This window comes from Vombatus ursinus, unplaced genomic scaffold (assembly GCF_900497805.2).
Source record: "Vombatus ursinus unplaced genomic scaffold, bare-nosed wombat genome assembly UNPS02005459.1, whole genome shotgun sequence".
NCBI lineage: Eukaryota > Metazoa > Chordata > Mammalia > Diprotodontia > Vombatidae > Vombatus > Vombatus ursinus.
Window position 1 is genome coordinate 1,008,872 of NW_020945237.1, and position 22,693 is coordinate 1,031,564.

At 36.0% G+C, this 22,693-nt stretch overlaps 1 pseudogene; it reads right to left on the reverse strand.

The window, feature by feature from the left end:
- Positions 1 to 1,852: 1,852 nt before the first annotated feature.
- Positions 1,853 to 21,247, reverse strand: LOC114032533 (annotated as a pseudogene).
- Positions 21,248 to 22,693: the final 1,446 nt, after the last annotated feature.

Here is a 22,693-nt window from a genome sequence, read left to right on the forward strand (position 1 = left end):
CAGGGATGGTCACTAAGGTGCTCTTCAGCAATCTGCCAAATGGAGAGGCATTGAGTCCACATGAGTGGGACTTTTTATACCCTTAGATAACCCAGGAAACTGCATCAAGGGAGGCAAGAGCTAGTCAAGTTCCTCACGTTGCCTTTTAGGGAAAAGTAATATCTATTGAGAAGAAACATGAAACCTTGGTTCTAACACATAAGTACAAAATAACCAACTGCTCAGTTCTTTTGAAGAAGCCAAAAGTATTAATCTTTGTGATTATTGAAATTATAAAATTAAGACTGCATATTCTTCATTTCCCAAAAATCTCTATATTGTTTCATTTTGATACTATATACTGTAATATTATTCCTCCTAAGTTGTTTTGAAATCCTTGTATAATGACCATAGGAGGAAATTAATCATATCAATATTGGCATTCTTATTTTTATAAATGAAACCAGAAGATTAAGAAAGTTGAAACTAAATGGAAGGAAGGCTCATAAATAAGTTTGCTTGGACAGGCAAATAAATGAGTTGGCAGAGTGAGTTTTAGCGTGCATCCAAAAGCAACAAGAAACATTATTTCATGGGATACTTGGTTATTTTGCCCTGCAGTACTCTGCCTATGCAGAGCATAAGCAGAAAGCTGAGTCAAGTCAAGAAATGATACAACATCCATTGAAAATGATGTAGGGCTATGAAATTCTGTGAAGAACTTGGTAAGATTCTTCAGATTAGATCAGCATATGCTTTAATACTCAATAATTGCAATACAAAGGTGTACATGAGGGAGGATGGTCCACAATATATTAGAATGTTTGGCTCAAGATCAAGGCAAAAGAGACCAAAGCCTTACGGACTACTCAGAAACCTCATACCTGGGTCATGAAAACTTTCCTAATTAGGAGTCAGAAGACTCAGTACATAGCAAGCACCATCTTAATAAACAGGAAACAATTGGTTGTGGAGGGATTTCAGAATCAGCAGTATGAGGACTGTCATGCCAACGATTTGTTAAAGTAAAGATCACACGGAAGACAACAATTCGTAGAAAGAATAAAAATGAAGAGATACAATGTGCGAGTAAAACAGTTCTGATCTGCTATATTTGAACAAACTATTGATACCGAAAATGAGAAATAGATAAAAGAATAGACATTGATACAGACTATGACTAATTCTTACAGAAATTTAATCAGTTATAAAGAAATCGCAATGAGGAGATCAAGAATCCAGAAAACACCTGAATCAGCAAACAAACACAATTTCCTTGCTAGGAAGAGAGACGCCACACCCAAGGACAGCACCAGTTTAGAATATAAGCTCATTTGCAATATTTTTACGGGTTGGTGTAAGTATATAAACAATATTGTTTCATAAGGCATTAGGAAATAGTGGAGGGGGAAAAGCTGGCAAAAAAACGATTAAACAAAGTCAATCATTTAAGGATAAAATAAGAATTACAGACAAAAAAATAAATTATCAAATAAATACATCTTTGTAACATACTACTGATAATGAGGAGCTACTGCATTTGGGTTCTGCTATCACAACCCCTAATGCGCTGCATAAGGAAGTAGAAATAGCACTAAAACAAAAACAAACAAACAAAAATAAAGACAGGATATCAACTGAAGAAGAACAAATATACCTAGGGAAGGGATATAAGTTCAAGGGTACTGAGAAATAGGTTATTAAGGTTTCTGAAAAAAAGGAAAGATACTGAAAAATTGAGAAGAAATATCATAGATAAGATTTTTTTTTACTTCCAAAGAAAGTAATTGGGAGGGGGTATCAACAACGACCAACTCATTAATTCTGGTTCAATAAATTTATTATTTTAGTCTCACAATCTTCTTAGAAAATTTCAGATTGTGGTGGTTTGGCTATCCACAGGGTATTCCTGGGCTGAATAGAAAGTTGTCTCCCTCTGAGAAACTTGGTCTTAATTCCGGGCAAGGAAGATTTTTGAATGTTCCATCATTTCTTTTTAATTTCCTTCTTGGTTTTCTTCCATAAAATGACTAATATGGAAATATGTTTTAGATGATTGCACATGTATACCCTATATCAGATTGCTTACCATCTCAGGGAGATGAGAAGAGAGGGATAGAATTTGGAACTCAAAACTTTTTTAAAAAGAATGTTTAAAATTGTTTTACATGTATTTAGGGGGAAACAAAATATTATTTTTAAAAAATCTATATCATAATGGGAAAAATTATTTTCCTCTTGGATTTCTTTCCATAGACTGGACTCTTTCATAATTCTAGCATGAGCTTTCTTACACATCTTGCCCATCATGTTAGGAATAATGTTGGTCTTTATGTATTGTGAGAATTGATTTTTTTATAAATGTCTACATCTTCTTCCATTAGACAACAAACATAATATGCAACATCCTGGCACGAGATGAACTTCCAAAATACTTTGGCTTTGAACACTTTATTTTCTGAAGTATAATTGTTTCTGAGAAGAATAAGAAGACTGTTTCTAATGGTGGTTCTGGCAAGACTTGCATTGAGGTAGCACATAAAATCATCAGGCTGACCATCAGTGTTTTATATGATGTGTTCATCTGTAATTACTTCCACTTGACCTTCATAGCTCTTGTCCATCCCAAATCTTTTTTGTTTGTTTGTTTTTTGAGACTGAGTCCTTCTATCTTACCCAGGCTGGAAAGAACTCAATATTGATTGGCACAATAGCTCTAACCTTCTCTGTTTTTCCAACCTGGCCTGCTTTGCTTGTCCTTGGGCAGCCTTCCACTCCTTGGGAGCTCACCATGTTGGTGTCAGACAATGCCGGCACCCAAGCAGCTTTAGCCCTGCTGAAGCTCATAATTCTTGGACTCTAGAATTCCACCAGCCTCAGCTTCCCCAGTAGCAAGGACTAGAGGTGTGTATTACTATTGACTGGCATAGGACAAATCCATTAAGGAGCCTCAGGGCCAATAATCAGCCAGTACAATAGGCTGCAGTAAAATTTGTCAAGCCAGACTTCACATTTCTATATGGTGCTAAGTAATCCAGAAGATGGCACTTCTTTTGGTGACTTAGGCTATGATCCTGTATTTTGCTGTATTATATTTGTTTTTATCTTTAATTACCAAGCATTTCCATTTTCCTCTCTCTCTTCTAGAATTTCACTTGGTTCCTTCTGAAGTAGGACTTATTTTTGACAACTTTTAACAAACCTTATCCTGTTACAAGTTGGATTGAACGTTAATTTAACACTTCACAAGTGACAAGCACTGTGCTAAGCACTGGGGAGGCAAATATATGCAAAGAGATTGTTGCACAAAGAACTTACATTTTAATGGGGGAAGATAGAATATAGAGGAGAGCTGGAAAGCAGAGATTTGGGAGTAATGGTATGGGTAGCATGATTTAAAGTTGGTGTTCTGAAAGTGAGGTGGAGACTTTGGGCAAGATAAAGCAAAAACTCACTAGAGTCTAAGGTGGTTCCTGGATTGGAACCCAAATTTCCACTGGGGAGAAGGTGGAGATGAAGGCCTGAGAGGATGTTTCATGATAGAGACCTCCCCTGAGGCTTAGCAGACCAGTGGCCCACAGCACCAGGGTAAATAGAGTCTAAGAAATTATTTTGACAATTAGATATATATATATATTGAGGGCATCCTTGATGAAAAGATGAGAAAGAAATAGGGAGACATTTTCAAATAATAGCTACAGCATCTTTAATGACACAATTGGCAGAAAGTCCTAGGGAATAAGAGACCCTCATTTTTCTTGACAATAAAAAGCACTTCATTCAGTAAAGTAAAATTCAGCCTTAAAGTCTCTCTTTCAATGAGTTGCCTCGCATGAACATATTAAGATTATGCAAGATTCCTCTACAGAAGCAGCAGCAGTGATAATTGTACTTAACACACATATGTGTATATATATTTTATATACACATACTTCACTATATATATGTGTATGTATATGGTGAAGTATAAAATTTGTGTATGTATATATATACATATAAACATATAAATACATATATACACATGAATAGTGAAGTCTAAAATATATTTTGTTGTTGTTTGGTCATTTCAGTCATGTCTGACTCTTCATGACCTCATATTTCTTGGCAAAAATAATGTAGTGGTTTGCCATCTCCTTCTCCATTTTTACAGATAAGGACATTGAGTCAAAGTGGTTAAGTGAATGCCCAAGGTCACACAGCTAGAAAGTGTCTGAGGCCAGATTCAAACTCAGAGAGATGAGTTCCTGACTCCAGGCCTAGCACTCTATCTACTGTGTCACCTAATTGCCAACAACAACCACAAACATATTTTTGTGAATCTCGTTTGTGAATCTTATCAAGAGTTCTGGGGGTAAATGCGTGCTTCACAATACGAAAACAATAGCACCTAGAGGACTTTACAATCTAAACGGAATCTCTCTTCTATTATATATCACCTTATAAGGTGATGCTACAGTTATTTTTTACTAATTTTTTTGTAATACCAAGAAAGCCAGTACACGTATACATACATACCCCCTACAAGTAAAAAAGAACATTTTTAGGTTCCATTTTACATTTCTTATTTGGAGAGCCTATCACTCAAGTCCAATTCCAATGCCTCATTGTGGTTTGGAGGTGACCTAGAGTTAACAAAGGTTGTGAAAACGGTGTCCAACTTCTAGTAGGTTCTACAAAGCCAGAAAGTCCAGTGTTGAACTTTATTGAAGAATCAGCTTAGCTAAGTTCAAAGAAGTTTATCACCAGAATAATATTGCTTATTCTTAAGCAAATGAAATTTTATTAATATACAACTGACCTTGTGACTTCCATGGTACTAAGAGGACATTGAAATAAGTTAGGCAGCTTTCCAGGCAGCCATCAACTGATGATCTTTGTCCCCCTCCTTTCCACCCCCTCATTAATTCATCACACAATCTATTAAGGAAGGTTCCTTAACCTCTTTGCCTTAGTTTCAAATGGGTATAATAACAGCACTTAACTTCCAGAGTTTTTGTGAGGATCAAATAAAGTAATGTTTGTAAAGTGCTTAACACAGTGCCTGGCGCATAGCAGGTGCTATATGAATGCTTAATCCTTTACCCCTACTAAGGCAAGCTTGAATTTGGTACCTCATACCAATTACGAAGATTGACACTGTAGAACAAGAGAATTTAAACTAGGGTCCATAGATAGATTTCAGAGGGTCCAGGACTTAAAAATATTATGTTTTTATTTTCAATAAACTTGTAATCCAATTCAATAGACTTTATAATCCAGTGTGTATTTTGTTTTATACATTTAAAAACATTACTCTGTTTTGTTTTTTTGCTTAGGCAATTGGAGTTAAATGACTTGCCCAGGGCCACACAGCTAAGTGCTATGTGTCTGAGACCAGATTTGAACTCAGGTCCTCCCAACTCCAAGGCCAGAACTCTATCCACTGCACCCTCTAGCTGCCCTTAAAAACTTTACTCTGAGAAGGGATCCATAGACTTCAATAAACACCCTAACTTGTAGCTGAGACTTTCATGTGTGTTGCCTCCTCCATTAGAATGTGAGCTCCCTGAGATCAAGGACTGTCATACTTTTCAATGTGTATACCCAGTGCTTTGCATGAATAAATGCTTCATTCATTCATTCATTCATTCATTCATCCATTTGCTAGACAGCTAATAGGATCCATGACACAAAAAAGGTGTCTGCTCTCTAGGCAGCATGAAGTAGTAGACAGAAAGTTGGCCTCGGAGCCAGGTAGACTTGGGTTCAAGTCCTGCTTCTGATAAATATTTTCTGCACCACCTGGGCAAGTCACTTGACTTCCATTGCCCCAGGCAACATCCTAAGGTTTGGAGTTTCAGAAAACATACTTCTCTGCATTGATAGAGGGGGTTTCCTCACCAAAAAATTCGCTTAACTAGTGAAATCACAAGTTCAGTCTCTCTCCTTATGAAATAAAGCAAGGAGGGGTTGTGATTTGACTCAAGAGAAAATGCAGATCTAAAAGTTTTGAAGCATCTTTTTTTTTAATATCTTCATTCTGAAATTCCTAGAAAAAACAAAACAAAAACCTTTTACAAAATTCACTCTCTCCATTTTCCTACAATTGTAGAAATCCTCCATAGAATCCATTTGAAAATAAGTACATTTGCACAAAAAAGGTAAACATTTCCACTATATAACAGCCATTTAGCTCCTGACTTCTAACATTATCTAGAGATTGAATGGATTCTCTATTTATTCAGTAAGAGTCTTATTATGCAGAATTGCACCCCCTAAATCAATCATTCAATTAATAAACATTTATTAAGCATCTACTATGGGCCAGGCACTGCACTAAGTACTGGGGATACAAAAAGAGGCAAAAGACAGTCCCTGCCCTCAAGAAGTTTACAATATAATGCAAGAAACAAAATGAACACATTTATACAAAGCAAGCTATATACAGGATAAACAGATAATTAACAGAGGGAAGGCACTGGAATTAAGAGGTGTTGGGAAAGACTTCCTGTAGAAGGTGGGATTTTAGTTGGGGCTTAAAGGAAGCCTGGGAGGTCAATAGTCAGAATGGAAGAAAGAAAGCAATCCAGGAATGCAAGACAGCCAGAGGAATGCCCAGAGCTGAAAGATGAAGTGTCTTGGTGGAACAGCCAGGAGACCAGCATCACTGGATTGAAGCGTACCTGTTGGGGAGTAAGATATAAGAATACTTGAAAGATAGAAGGGGGCCATGGACTGTCTATTGAAGCCAAGTCACTGGCTTTAACATCTTTGCTTCAATGGTTTGTACCTGGAACACAAGCCAATAGCAAACTTACCTCTCTTAACCAAAATGGGAAACTCAAAAGTGGGGTATGAAATAACATTCTCCAAAGTTCCATTTCCTACAAAGCTCTGAACCCAACAAAATTTGTCATGGCCCCTGCACCAAAAATGCCTCCTTCCTTAGACCTATCCCTATCAATGTCTAGTGACATCTTATCCATTTTTCAAAGACCAGCTCAAATGTACCTCCACTATGAAATATAAGCTAAATTGAGAAATCTTAGTGCTTGACACACATATATAGTAGGAGCTTAATCAGTGAATTGAACTGAATCTGATCTCATGCCACTTTGTACTCCATTTTGTACTTATCATATTCTAATCCACAGTATATTAATCTGCAAATATTTTTTACCCCTTGCTAGAGTATTAGGTTCTTACCTCTGTGTTTTACCTATTTTTGCATCCCCTCTATTGCCTAGTACACACTTGGTGCTTAATAAATGTTTGTTGAATGAATGTTTTTGAGACAGAAGTCTTGGGTTTAAATTCTGATTCTGCTATTTACTACCTTGTGAATTTGAGTAAATTGCTTCCTCTCTCTGGGCCTCAGTTTCCTCATTTATAACATGAGGGGTTTTGACAAGATCTCTAAGGCCCCTTCTAGCTCTGAATGAATGTTGGTCTTTCCATGAAAGCTTACTAAACCATTTGAATTCCCTTCACATTCAATGAGTATGTCTCCCACCATCTAGTGAATATATATATATATATATATATACATATATATATATATGTGCTTACTAAATGCTTCTTTGATTGACTGGTTGGCCTCATTTTTCTTTAGTCAAATGGAAGGCAGATGTATCTCATCTTCAAGTATTTTGTTCTCATTGCCTTTGCCTGCTCTTGGAAGTCATATAAGTATTCAATTTTCAGGTCAGGGTCTGGTGCTTTCCGTAAACAATGACAGATTAAGAAACTGGTAAAGTGGTCATCACTGAAACTTGATACTCTCTAAGAAGCATGTTATCATACTTTGTGAACCTCCAAAGAGAGCCTTTGTGGGAGTCCCAGTATTATACTGCTCCCCATCAGATAGCAATTTTACACCAAGGATCTCAGGCTCCTCTAAGCTGCTGTTGTACAATTTGGTGTCCAAGGAAACAGAAAAAAAATTGGTTTGTTGCCTAGAGAAATGGAAATAAAAATCGAGTCATTTGGTTTCTATGTGGTCTGTGTTATAGAAACAAACATAAAGCAAAAGAAATTTCTTGGCAGATGACACGGAGGAGAATTGCTGATGTGATGCTATTCCCTTGGTCATCTTTTGATCTTATCAATAAGTAAACCCACTTTGGAGCCATTATTCGGGATAAAATGACAAAAATCTTTTAAATGAATTATACCCAATGGATCATGTAACATCTTGAGATTCACAGGGTAAGGACCTGTTGGTTAGTTGGGAAACCATTCCTTGGATGAGTAAATATCACTTGCAGAAGCTAATGAGGTAAGGAGCCTGGGATTGTGGAAAATCTTCCTCATTGTCAAAGGTTCATTTTTTTCACATTCGGTTGAGCTTCAAGTATGAAAGAGAAATCTAGCATTTAATGAAGGTAGAGGAGACTGAAAAACCTATTCACTTTTTCTACAGAAATATTTGTTGGCCATATGTGGTTTAGGGAACTCTATAAAACAGCAGTTTCCTAAGAATACATTCACTGAGATGTGAGACGCTATCTGTTTGAACAACTGCATGAAGACACATGACTAAACGGTGAGTAGCTGGAACAATGAGTGTGCAGAGTGGACAGGTGTGTAGAGTTGGTGGTCTAGCATGCATTATTAGCATTATGCATCTAGACAGTCATCATATAGAAAACAGCTCTATAGCAGGTCACCATTTGCAATAAAACTTTTTTTTTTTTTTAGAACTAGCTGATCCACAAAACTGTCTACGGCTGAAAACCTTAGCCATCCATTTCCCAGCTGTCATATATTTAGAGTCATTTCAGAGATTCAATCAATAAACAATTATTAAATACCTACTATTCTAAATAAGCACAGTGTAATTGCAGGGGTGGACTACTAACACTTGGGGGAATCAGAAAAGACCTCTCCTAGGGAGCAGCTCTTGGGCTGAGCCTTGAATGGAAATGGAGATTTTAAGGGAAGTAAAGAGGGAGGACATTCCGGATTCAGGGGGATAGTCTATTTAAAAGCATGGAGATGGGATGTCATATATGGGAAACATTCAATAGACCATTTTGGCTGGAAGATAGTGTGATTGAAAGGCAAGCATATATAATTAGCCTAGAAGTTAGTCCGCCTGTGAAAGACTTTAAGTTCCAAATAATTTGTATTTTATCCTAGAGGAAATAGGTAGTAACTGAAGCTTTTTAGGGAGGGGAAAGATAATTTATGCTACAGGAATACCAATTGGGAAGCTGTGTGGAGATTGACCTGGAGAAGGGACGGGCTAAAGACGTGGAGACCAATTAGGAGGCTATTGCCATAATCCAGGTGAAAGGTGATGACAAGGGTCTAAATTAAGGGAAGGTGAGTAAGAGCAAACAGTGCAGAATGACCCCTTGATTGTGAACCCAGATGGCTGGAAACATGGTGGTCTCTTTTACAGAAATTTGAAATGGCAATAGGATGTGGGGTGAGTCTAGGAGGAAGGGTAATGAGATCAATGCATACTGAGAATAAAATCAAAGAATAATCACAGAATGCCAGAGAACAACCAAACTAATTAATGACAATGTAGATTAAAAAAAAAAGCAAAGTTGGAAGTGGAATCCTTAGATTGATTAGAGACCCAGACAGTGTGTGGGGAGTGGGATGGGGGTGGGGGTGGGAAATTTGATTCTATATTATTTTTTTTTTAAAGTTGGAGAAAATTTCCCAGAGTGAGAACAGGAGTGGAAAAAATTCATAGAATGGCAATGCAGAGAAATTCAGAAATCAAGACTCCAACGTGGATGATTATCGAATTTCAAAATGAGAGATGAATAAAGAATATTTAAAAAGCCAAGAAAGAAAAGTCAAAGTGAGTATCACAAAATGCTATTCAAATCTCTCCCATATTTTTCTGCAAGCAAATGTACTGAAGGTAAAGTTGGTCAGAAATTTATTGAAAATTCATTTAACAAACTTTTTTAAGCTAGCATTTCTGTAACTTTAAATTTTCAAAGCACTTTATAAATATTATTTAATTTTTATCATCACAAGAATCCTGGGAGGTAGTTGCTATTAATATCCTCATTTTTACAGATGAAGAAACTGAGGCAGACAGAGGCTAAATGACTTGCCCAGGGTCACACAGTTAGTGCCTGTCTGAGGCTGGATTTGAACTTGCATCTTCCTTATTCCAGGTCCAGCATTTGATCCACTATGCCCCCTAACTGCCTAGATATTTATTAAATGCTTCCTAGTATAACGAAAAATGGTGTAAAATAGAGTAAAATGAAAATGGTGCAGTGCTTGCCCTCTCTCAGTGTGTAATAAAAGCCAGATAATTTTAGGGGACAAAGGAAACATTCAGATGAAATGTTCTATGAAAAACCTGAAGAAGAAAAGAATAGTATACTTTCAGTTCTTGGTGGGGATCACTGAAGCCTATGTGGAGGAGGTGGTACCTGCTCTGAGCCATGAAGGAAGAAAAGGACTGAAATTAATCTTAAAAACAGAAAACTGGATCTAAAGATTGCATATCCTATGTAGCTTCACAATTTATTTGAAATAGAAGAATGGCATTTAAAAATGAAGAAGACCTCCAAGAATTTAATGAAATAAGTTCACAGTGTAAAAGATCCCTGTGAACAATTGTCAGATTGTTTACTGGGCAGAACTTCAGATCAGCAGAACAAGAAGCTCTCAAAAAAAAAAATAGTGGGTTACTGCAAGCTTGTCATTATTTATATTAAAATATATTCTATGAAAAATTCGAGTTTTAATTAAAAAAAGAAATCAGGATTTTAAAAAAATTTAAGTGTATGATAAAAGGAAAATATAGTAAGCCTGTAAGTAAGAAGTAAGTTTACTTAAAACTGACAAGGCATGATAAGCTATCCCCTTCTTCTCCCCCCACAAAAAAGTAAGGGGCAGCTAGGTGGCGCAGTGGATAGAGCACCGGCCCTGAAATCAGGAGGACCTGAGTTCAAATCTGGCCTCAGACCAAACACTTGGCACTTACTAGCTGTGTGACCTTAGGCAAGTCACTTAACCCCAATTGCCTTAAAAAAAAAAAAACACACAAGCAAACAAAAAAAAAAATAGGAGAAAAGGAAAGCACTGGTCATCCCAACATAAAAACTTATATATTTTAAAAATATAGGATCAAACTAGGGATAATCATGAAGTTATTAGTATAAAAGAAAAAATTCTAGTTTAAATCACTAGTTTACTTTAGCAATTAAAATAGTTATTAAAAATAAGATGAGTTCATTTCCTCTAAAATATTTAATTTAATAATTATTATTTATCTACTATATAAGACACTATTAATAGCAAAAGCAGAAAAACATAAAATTCAGGAAGAGAATTTTAATGTAAAATGTATGATATTAATGTATGATATTAATAAATGTATGAGTAGCCTGAATTTGCCTCCCGAATGGAAGAGTTAAATAATAGACTAAAATGCAAAATTCCATAATATGTTACTTACAGGCGATGCATTTGATGCAAAAAAGATATTAAAATTAAGAGACTGATCAACTATGTATAATTTCTAAAATCTGTAAATCCAAAAGAAAAAGGAAGGGCAGAGAAGTTGCTACTTAAAGCAGATTAGAATACTGAACATTGAATATAAAAGTCTTCCAGCACAGGCTGGATGACTATTTATTGTGTGTGCTGTAGAGGACATTTTTGTTTAGCTATGGGTTGGATTAGATGGTCTTTATGATTCTATAATATGTAACAGTATTTAATTTACATGCACCAAGAATCACCCAAAGTCCTGCCATCTGCAAGAAACATTTCCCAGTCCTCCATAATCTTAGTGTCTTCCCTCTTTAATTATCTCCAATTTATATATCTTTACTTATATATCTTAAATGTACATGGTTGTTTGCATGTTTTCTCCCCCATTAAATTGTGAATACCTTGAGAATAGAAATTATTTTTTGATTTTCTTTGTATCGTCAGAGCTTAGCACAGTGCCTGGCATGAAGTAGGAGATTAATAAAAACTGGTTTAGCTGTGTGACCCTGGGCAAGTCACTTAACCCCAATTGCCTCACTAAAATAAATAAATAAATGACGGATTGACTGACTAACTAAATATAGAATCCTTAAATTCATAAAAGAACAGCTAATAGCATTATAAGAAGAGATAGAAATATAATAGCAGGTAACAAGTGGTTTGTTATCAGAATGTGACAAATCTAGTAAAAAAAAGATTAATAACAAGGTATTTGTGTATAAATTACTTGTCAATAATCTGTAAGTACTATAGATACAGGGAGAGATATGTGGAAAGAACTAGATGAAAGAAGCAAGGATAATTCATTTTTTTTCAGGTGTTTGTGCTTTGCCCACAAAAATTTTTAAAAGATAGAAATTACATGTACCACATTTTCAAAACTATAATATAATGCATTAAAAATTGAAATAACATGAGTAAAAATATTTGGAGACATAGAAACTAAAACCAATATATTAAATAATAATTGGGTTAACTCTAAATAAAAAATGGGTTTTCTAAAGAATTAGAAAAACAAGAATGGAATGTTTAAAAGATAATAACAACACCAATATCCGTTACAAAAATCTATGGAAGGTAGACAAAACAATTCTTAAAGGCAAATTTATACCCTTGATTACATATAAAAGAAACTAAATTAGGCCAGTACTTAAAGATATTAGAAAAGGAACAAAATAATATTGAAAGAAAATTAATAAAAAGAGAAAATATAAAAGCAGAGATGAGTGGAATAGAAATTGTTTTTAAAAATTAATAAATTAAATCAACAGCTAGTTTCTTAAAAACCAGTAAATTACTAAGTCACTAGCAAATTTACTCAGAGAGAGAAAACACAAATCGCCAAAATTAGAAATGAAAAAGAAGAGATCATAACAAGTATAAAAATAAATTAAGAATACTACAAGTGAGTATTACACAGCTAAATACTAATAAAATTGGGGATTTAAAGGAAATTAATTGCTACTTAAAAAACACACAAATAAACAAATCCTATACAACAGAATATAGCTAAATCAATTTCAGAGGAAGAAATAAAAACAAAGTTTCAGTGAAATAATTACTCCAATAAAACTACCTCTGTGGATAAAATTTTTCAAACTCTCAAGAAAAAAAATGCCTACATTAACCAGACTATTTCTAAACACAGAGAATGTTGAAGAAATACCCATATCTTTTCATAGATTCTAAAAACTGGATAATACTAAATATAAATAGATAATAATACTAAATATAAATAGATAATTAGATAATACTAAAATAAAATTTTAAGTCAATCAGTCACAGAAATACTAAATATTAACAAATTAATTACAGTGATATATTTAAAGATTTTTCAAGACAAAAACCTGGGTGAATTTATGCTACGAACAAAAGCCTAATTCACAGTTGGGAGCAACTAATGTAATACATATCAACAAGGAAAAAATAAAATTCACATGATTATATCAATAAATACATAAAAGTTTTCCAACAGACTATTGTTTCCATTTATGATAAAGACACTAAAAATATAGGCAGAGAGGGACTTTTCTTCAACACAACCCAAAATCTAAAACCAAAATTATATTTGATGGATCAATATCAACATTTTTACTAAAATCCAGTACAAAACAAGAGTGCCTGTTATATTTGACAAGGGATTAGAAATGCTACCAAACATGATTAAAAGAAGAAGAAATCAGAGGAATTAACATAGGGAAAGATGGATAGGATGTCATTATTTAGATAACATGATTGTTTTCTTAGAAAAATCTCTGTGTTTCAACAAGAAGCACTAATTAAGAAAATCTATTCAGCAAAGTCATAAGATCCAAGATAAAACTGCATAAATTATTTTAATTGTTACATGCTACCAATAAATATGAAAAAAAATGAAAAGAAAAAGCCCATTTTTAAAATAACAAAAACCAATTTACCTAGGCACATATAAGATATTCAGAGAACAGATTATAAAACCAGATTGACAGAAATAAAATATCTAAATAAGGGAAATCCAATGCTGACAGATGACTGAATCAATAAAGATGATAATATTTCCCAAATCAATTTGCAGATTTAATACAATGTACTTCAAATTATTAATGGTTTTATTTATAAAACTGGATACAATCAGAATGAAATTTATATGGAAGATGAAATAGACAAGAATATGAAGGGTTAGTTCGAGAGAGAGAAAAATAGATTAAAGTGAACTTGCCCTCTCACGTATTTATGAAATTTGTTGTAAAGTAGCCTATATCAAAACTAGCTGGGACTGGGCAAATATCTACATACACACATATTTGTGTATGTATTATATATATATGTATATGTAAATATTTACCTATATACACATATTCTTATCTACACGTATATATGTGTTCATATACACACATATACTAGTAGAATAATAATAGCTAGCATTCATATAGCACAATAAAGTTTGCAGAGTATTTTACAAATATTATCTCATTTTTGTCCTTAAAACAACCCTGGAAAGTAGGTGGCAATAACCCATTTTTTAGAGGAGGAAACCAAGACAGAGGTTAAGTGACTTGTCCACTGTCACACAGTTAGTTTGAACTCAGGTCTTTCTGACTCCAGACCCAGCATTCTGTCTACTGTACTAACCTAGATAACCTAAATGGAAAAGAATAGAAATCCCAGAAATAGAACCAAATACATGTAAAAGATTAGTCTTTGATAACCTATGTGCAATAAAAACTGGGGAAGTTTTTATTGTTTTTAAAATGTTTGTAAAGCTAGCTTGCAACATGGAGGAAAATAGACTTAGATCCTCCGCTCTTACTGAATGCCAGAATCACTTCCAGCTGGATTACACGATTAAACATAATGAAATGAACTTTAAAAAAAGTTAGGAGAAACAATAATAACATGTTTATCTCAATTCTGAAGGGTAGATAAATTTTTATCTATTAAACAAAGAGAAGAAATTATTGGAGTAAGGACAGATCTGGTTATATAAAAATAAAAAAGTTTAGTACAACAAAAACAGCATAATTATGAAAACATAAAAATAATAAATTGTAGAACAAGTATTTTGCAGTAAATATTTTTATGATATATTATACAATTTATATTTTTCCTGAATCATATTACTAGCATACATTATAAAATCTTATTTAAAAATCGATATCTTACATTTAGACCCAAATGGATCTGCAGTGTCATTGATTTTGATATCCTCTAATCAATTGATCAATCGATCAATCAATGTTTATTAAGGACCTGCCACGTACCAGGCAAGCACTGTGCCAAGCTCTGAGGATACAAATATAAATATATATTTTTAAATGAAACAATCCCTGTCCTCAAAAGGCTTCCATTCTACTGGGGGAAATAACATGTGCATATATAAATATATAATAATAAACACAAAATAAGTACAAGGCAAGTGAGATATAGGGCATTTAGGAAGGGAGGGCACTAGCAGTTGAGGAGTCAGGAAAGACATCATTCATGCAGAAGATAGTGCTTGAGTTGTGTTCTGATGGAAGTAAGGAATTCTAGGAGGGCAGAGGAAGAAAGAATATATGCTTGATGGCCAGGGAAGAAGCCAGGGAGATGGAGTGCGAGTGAGGAATAGAATGAAGGTCTGTTTGATTGCGTTGAAGAGTAAGAAGTGCATGATACAAAATGAGGCTGGAAAGAGACATTGGGTTCACGTTGTGAAGGACTCTAAAAGCCAAACAGAAAGATTTGTATTTGATCCTAGAAGCAATAGGAAGCCATTGGAGTTTACTGAGTAAAAGAGTAATGTTATCAGACCTACACTAAAGGAATATCACTTTGGTAGTTGAGTGGAGTATAGATAAGAGTGGGGAGACTAGAACAGGTGGTATTAGTAGCCTAGGTGAGATGTGATGAGGGCCTGAACTAAAGTAGTGACCATGTTAAGTAAAATAAGGAGTTGATACAAGAGATGTTGTGTTCATAGAAGCAGCAAGATTTGGCAACTTGACTGTATTTGTGGGCAGCTAAGTGGCTCATTGGGTAGAAAGTTGGGCTTGGAGTCAAGAAGACTTAAGTTCAAATCCAGCTTCAGTTACTTACTAACTGTGTGACCATGGGCAATTCACTAAACTCTGCTTGCCTCTGTTTCCTCACCAGTAAAATGAGCTGGAAATGGCAAACCACTCCAGTATCTCTGCCAAGAAAACCCCAAACGGGGTCAGAAAGAGTCATACACAACTGAAACAACTGAGCAATGAAAACATATTTGTGGGGTGAAGGGGAGTGAGGAGTCAAGGATGATCCCAAGGTTAAGATTGTGAGGGACTAGAAGAATCATGGTACCTTAAACAGAAATAGAGAAGTCTGGAAGAAGGTTGGGTTTGGGGGAAAGATAATGAGTTCTGCTTTGGGCACACTGAGTTTGGGAAGTCTCCAGTACATCCAGTTTGAAATGTCCAATAGGCAGTTGATGATGTCAGACTAAAGCTCAGGAGAGAGATTAGGGCTAGATCTATAGATCTGTCAATTATTTACATATAGATGATACTTAAACCAACAGGAGCCTATGAGATCATCGAGAGAGAGTGCATCCATCCTGTCCTATCATTTACGCCTCTTGTCTATGACTTCCCTTATGCTATCTATAGAGGGTCCACTCAATATGCTGGATGCCTTCCTTGCCTTCTGCTGACATTGAAAGGATACGAGCACTCAGGCTATCTACCTGCCATCCCTTGCTATCACCATATGACCAGTACATCTTCTCTTGCTATTATGAATTTACTGGATAATAATACTAGCTGACATTTATATTGTGCATTAAGATTTATAAAGGGCTTTACTTACACCTTAAATCTTACCTAATCCTCACAACAACCCTGGGGAGGTAAGTGTTATTTTTATCTCCATTTCACAGATAAGGAAACTGAAGCAGGTTCAGTGAATTACCCAGGGTCATACATCTAAATGTTTGAACTCAGAGTTTCCTAACCCCAGCCCAGCTATCTATCTACGACACTATCTAGTAGCCCCTGTCTTTCATAGCTGTTCAACTTCAAAATTCCTCACTGGTTTCTGCTATAGCCTATTCACATTCACCATGCATCTCTTTCCATTGCCTTCTATGGATATTAATTTTCAATTCTTCAGAGTCTATTATGGTCCATGTCTTGTAGCCTTACTACAACACTGATAGAATATTACTATTAAAAAGATGGACCTTTGTTTCCATGGGAAACTGGGAGCCATTAAAGAAGCCTTGCATAACAAAAGAGAGTGCAACCCCAGCGCACTCTCTTTCTCCCCTTAAATTCTAGGCTCAACTCATCTTTCATAGCTATATATACTAATGCATAAAGTCTAGAGATTGTCCAACTATCATAATCTAGACAATAGATAGTATTTATGTACTTGGTAGACAAAAAGTATTTGATTTAGAAGAGCAAGATACCATCTTAAAGGCTCTCATCCAAGAATGCACCTCCTTTCAATACATCAAAACCATTCAAGATATAGCAACAGGAAAAACCTTACTCAGCAACTTTCTAATCATAGACAAAGACCAGGCAAGGCATAAAGCAAGGAGACATATACACACCAGAGTTGTTCATCTCTGTGATGGAGGAGATCCAGCACAGAGTCCAGCTAGAAGAGGGATGGATACCTTGTGGATGGTGAGGTCCTCCAGATGCTCCTTTTTGTGGTTGCAGAATGTTGAAGGAACTCCTGAAAGAGATCTGTAACCATTCAAGGATCTAAAAGTCACGAGGTACTAATACAAATATTCACAGATAACACTTTTTCTCTGTCAAATAGATGGTAAAAGGCTATGAAAAAATAATTTACAAAAGAAGATATTCATGTTGAAATGATCATTGTAAAAAATTCAGTTTCAGTAATAATTAGAAAAATATTAATTAAAATATCTCTGAGGTACAACCTCATAACTATCAAACAAAAATAACCAAAGTGATTTTTAAAAACTCAATTAGATACTGACCTTTTGGAGGTCAGCTCTATCCCCCCAAAATCAGACCCAATCTATATGAACCCAGTGTTTATGGGGTGCTTGGCCATGACTTACACCTGGAACAGTCTCCTTCCTCATCTCTGTCTCTTAGAATCCCAAACTCTCCCTTAAAAGTTCAGTCCTGCTAAAGGAAGTCTATTCTGATCCCTTTAGTTGCTAGTGCTCTCTACCTCTACCCCCAAATTACTTTGTATTTACTTTGTATATATTTATATTGTATCATCCCTTTAGGAAAGTGAGCTTCTTGAGGGCAGGTACTGTTTCATTCTTGTCATTGTAACTCTGGACTTACCATAGTGCTTTGCACATAGTATACACTTAATAATTGTCTGTTGAGTGAATGAATGAATTATGGCAGCATTTTACATAAACCGACATGCTCATGCATTTCTGGAAGAATTGCAAGGTGGGAGAATTTTTTAAGATGGTATTTTGGCATTGTGTAACTCAACTTTTCTAGGCTTCGGTTCCCTTATCAATAAAATGAGGAGGCTGGACAAGAGCATTAAAGTAAATTCAAATAAAAATAGATCCCTGCCCATTGCACATTGTCTCAGAAAATCACAAGTTAACGTCTATGTTGTATTATATTTTTATTTATTTTGTAGAACATTTCCCAAGTGCAGAGTAATTTGGCCCCTTACCCCCTCACTCTGAGTCTGACACCTTTGGAGTGGATGATGTCCGAGTCACCTTCTAGTTTTAAATGTTATGTACGTATGAGTCACCAAGAAAAAATTCACCTCAGACCCATACTGCTTGTGTAGGTATGACCAATGTCATTTAACTACTTAGTACCCTATGCAACTTCGTTGCAGAGAAAGTACTGACCTGTATTGGCAGAAGGAATTTTCTCACCAGGGAGTTCCCTAAAACAGTGAAATCACAGGCTCAGTCCCTTCCTGACTTTGACCCAATAATTCTATTACTAGCTGCATTGGCTAAGATTGTTGTCATTAAGGAAAAAAGAAATAGCTATTCCATAAAATGTATGGCAGCATTAGAAGAAGTTACAAAGAATAGGAAATAAATTAAGTGCCTAACAACTGGAAATTGCCTGGAATAAACTTTAGTATTTCAATGTAATGGAAGACTACAATGCTATTAAAACAATGCTACTAAATGCTACAATGCTATTAAAATTCCTTATAGAGAAATGCAGAAATTGAACTTAAATAAAATTAAAGAATTAGATCCAGAGGAAAATAATACAAATTATGACAATAGTTTCTTTAAAAATTATAATTCACTTAACTTTAAATAATAACCAAACCATTTAAACATACATTTGCTAATTATACTTTTAAATTAATTTCTATATCTGTTCATAACAGTTTGTTTCTCCCCCCAAATATTAGCTTTTTGTCTATTTATCTCTATTTGCATATAGATTTTGATTTTATGTGCTCATCTCATTCATATGCACTCAGAGGAAATTGTTAAAGAAAAAACCACATACATAATTTTTACGGACATGAATGACAGAGCAGAAAGGGTACTGAGGGAGCAGCAACCTGTGCACAGAAATTTATTTTTGAATGTGCTTGTAAATATGTGTTTAATTGGCTTTGTTATTGTAAAATTAAATGAATACATAATACATTTCTTAACGTTTAAAAGTTTAAAAGAAATTAAATACGAAAAGAGGAAAGAGCAAAAGACACAAAAAAAAGTATTTGAAGTTTCGATTACAGGGTATACTACCAAACTCCCCCACCTGGTAATCTGTTCTCCAGATCCCAAAGTTTTTGCTGCAAAACATCCTGCAGCCCTTGTGTTCCATGATACAATGTAATCTTTATCCTCATACTCCAATGATGGAAGTTGTTACGTGTGTTGGGGGCTGGGGAGGGGAGAGGGGGGAGGGGGAATCCTTCTAGAGAGGGCAACGGGGTTAGAACTTTCAGGAGAGTATGCTTAATCTATGATTTATAAAAAGAGGGGAGAGGGAAGAGGCAATAGCCAGCAATGTAAAAGATAAAGATGGAAGGAGAGAGGAAGAAAGAAAGAGGAAAGAATGGTTAACTTCTTGGAAGTAAAACCAATTTGCTGGTGCTAGAAATCATGCCCTAATTCTTTTTTTTTAATTAGTCCACAGCGTCACATAGCATTGCACATAATGGGCATTCAGAAAGTATTTGACTGAACGAACAGCTAAGAAGATAGCTCAAGAGGGGCAGGATGATCAAGTGGTTAGCAATCTGGCATCTGATCCAAGATGATCTGGGTTCAAGTCCTACCCTTGATTAACTACTGGCTGGGTGACCCTGGGCCAATCACTTAACTCTCAGTGCCCTTATGCAATTCTCTAAGACTCATAAACTACAGAACAGTCACTGATGTGCATAAAGAGAGGAAGTCTCCTCATTGGGAGTTCCCCACTCCAATGAAATCACAGGTGCACACCCAAAATATACAGTTTGTTAAGGGAGAATCATCAAACAGAGGTGACAACAGAACACAGAGATTGTTGGAGAGATGGAGAGAGACAGAGACACAGACAGAGAGGGTAGAGGTTATGGCCTCTCATAAAAGAAAGGAGATATTCATCAAGTGTTTACTGTTTACTACGTGCCAGGCACTGTGCTGCATACTAGGGATAATTACACACCAAAAAAACCCAATACATTCCTTACCTATTATATTCTAATAGGAGAAGAAAAAAACGTAAAGGGTAGGTGGAAAAGGGGGTGGGGTGGGTGGGGATGGGGAGACAGAGACGGAGAGAGATAGAGAGAATGAGAGACCCAGAAGATCGGCCCTGAGTGGGCTGGAAGTGATGTGAGAAGCCAGGCTGGAGCTTCCTCTGATATATAGTGGTTCCAGGCAGGGACCAGCCTCAGCTGGTCAAGGCAACCGATGTGGAGGCAGAACTGACTTGAGAAGAGCTAGAAGTAAAGAATGCCCAGCTTGCTACGACACATTAGGGAGCTGCTGCTAGTTAGCATTGCTATAGCGCCTTAAGGTTTGCAAAGCACTTTACATAGGTTATCTCATTTGAACCCCACAACATCCCTGGGAGGTGGGTACTGTTATCATCCCCATTTTACAGGTGGGGAAACTGAAGCTGAGAGAGAGGTTAAGAGGCTTGGACTCAGTCAAAAAACCACACCCAAGGACCTAGAAGGCCACATGTGGCCTCAAGGCCAGGTTCTCCACTCCTGTTTTCTAGGGAATGACCTCTGGGAGGACGAAGAGCCATCCGACAGCTTCCCATTTTCTTCAACAGTCTTGCTAGCTAAATGACGAGTTCCGACCTGCTAAAGGCCTAGGAGTACCATTGTTCAGTCCTTCAGTCATATCCAACTCTTTGTGGCCCCAGACCATATCGTGCCAGTACTGTCCATGGGGTTTTCTTGGCAAAGATAGCACAATGGCTCACCATTTCCTTCTCCAGCGATGAGTACTGATAGTGCCTTCTAAATTTGGTAAAGCTCCACTCACCACCCCCCCTTAGGTAAGATTCAGCCAAAGCTTGATCGTATCTCAATAATTTCTCAATTGTAAAGGAAACAAAGGATTTTTTTTAAGGCTCCTTAACATGTCTATCATCTAAGCTTCTCTTTTCCTTTTCACTTGCAGGACTGACAGTCATAATAAACAATAATGGAAAAACCTGCTTCCCAGATGATTAACCTAGAATCCAGAGGAGCAGCTGAATAACCATAGTAATGAAAATCAATGCAAATTGAATCTGCAGCCTTCCCCCAAAGCACTAAGAGGAAATCCCGCCTTTGAAAGCACAGACAACATTTTCAAATAGGATGCTGGGTGTCACTTTTGGAAAATGCTGAAATTCAAATCAGATCTAAATTAATTGGATTCACAGAAGCCACTAGGCTAAAGATTACAGATATTCCCAGGAGTAATGAAAGCAGCATGCATGTTTTCACATGGGAATGAGGCAAGTTACACCCTGTTGGATCCAAAAAATGACCAAACCTTTATCTATATATATGGGACAAAAAGTGGAGAGTTGAGACAATTGTAGGGATATTTCTAACAAAATCATCCAGTTCTTTTGTAGGTAAGAAGAATTCTTTATGACATACTTGATCTAGGGAAATTTGGGTTTTGGTTGGTTGTTTTTGTTTTGTTTTGGTTTTTTTTGATCAATCTGTATAGGGAGCTCCTAGTGAGGAACTTTGTCTTTAGTCTTAAAGAATTGCCTGGGGCCATTGAGAAAATAACTTGATGAGGGCCATTCAGCCAGTATGTGGCAGAGATGAGCTTGAGGATTCCAGAGCCCATTGTTGTCTCTATAGCTTGCCCCTGCTGCCATACTGGTTTTCAGAAGTGCTAAGAGGTCATCTAAAGAATTTACCTGATTCTTTTTTTCTTCACCTTGAACCTGATCAGCTTCCTAGTAGAAAGCAATCCATTATTGTTTATGAGGTCCATAAATGGACCTCATAATCTGTCCTATTTTATAGAACTATTCCATCAATAGCATTCCATCAAACTACAAAAATGAATGCAGAACTCCTAACCCTAGCAATACTACAAAAAGCAGGTATTTGTCCCTGATGTTATCCTTTTAAAATTCTATTCTAATGTCAGTCCATCAATGGATATTTACCGAGACACTTCTTCGTGCCTAGCGTTGTGCTAGTCACCCTGAGAGATTGTAATGAACCTAGTAGTAGGCATTCCACCAAACCAAGCAGCCCAGGAAGGTCAAAATCCTGAATCACTCTGTTAGTAACACCAACATCAACTAGCTGCCAATGAATTCCCCAAGGGTCTTCCCTCTTCCTACTACAATGAATCAGC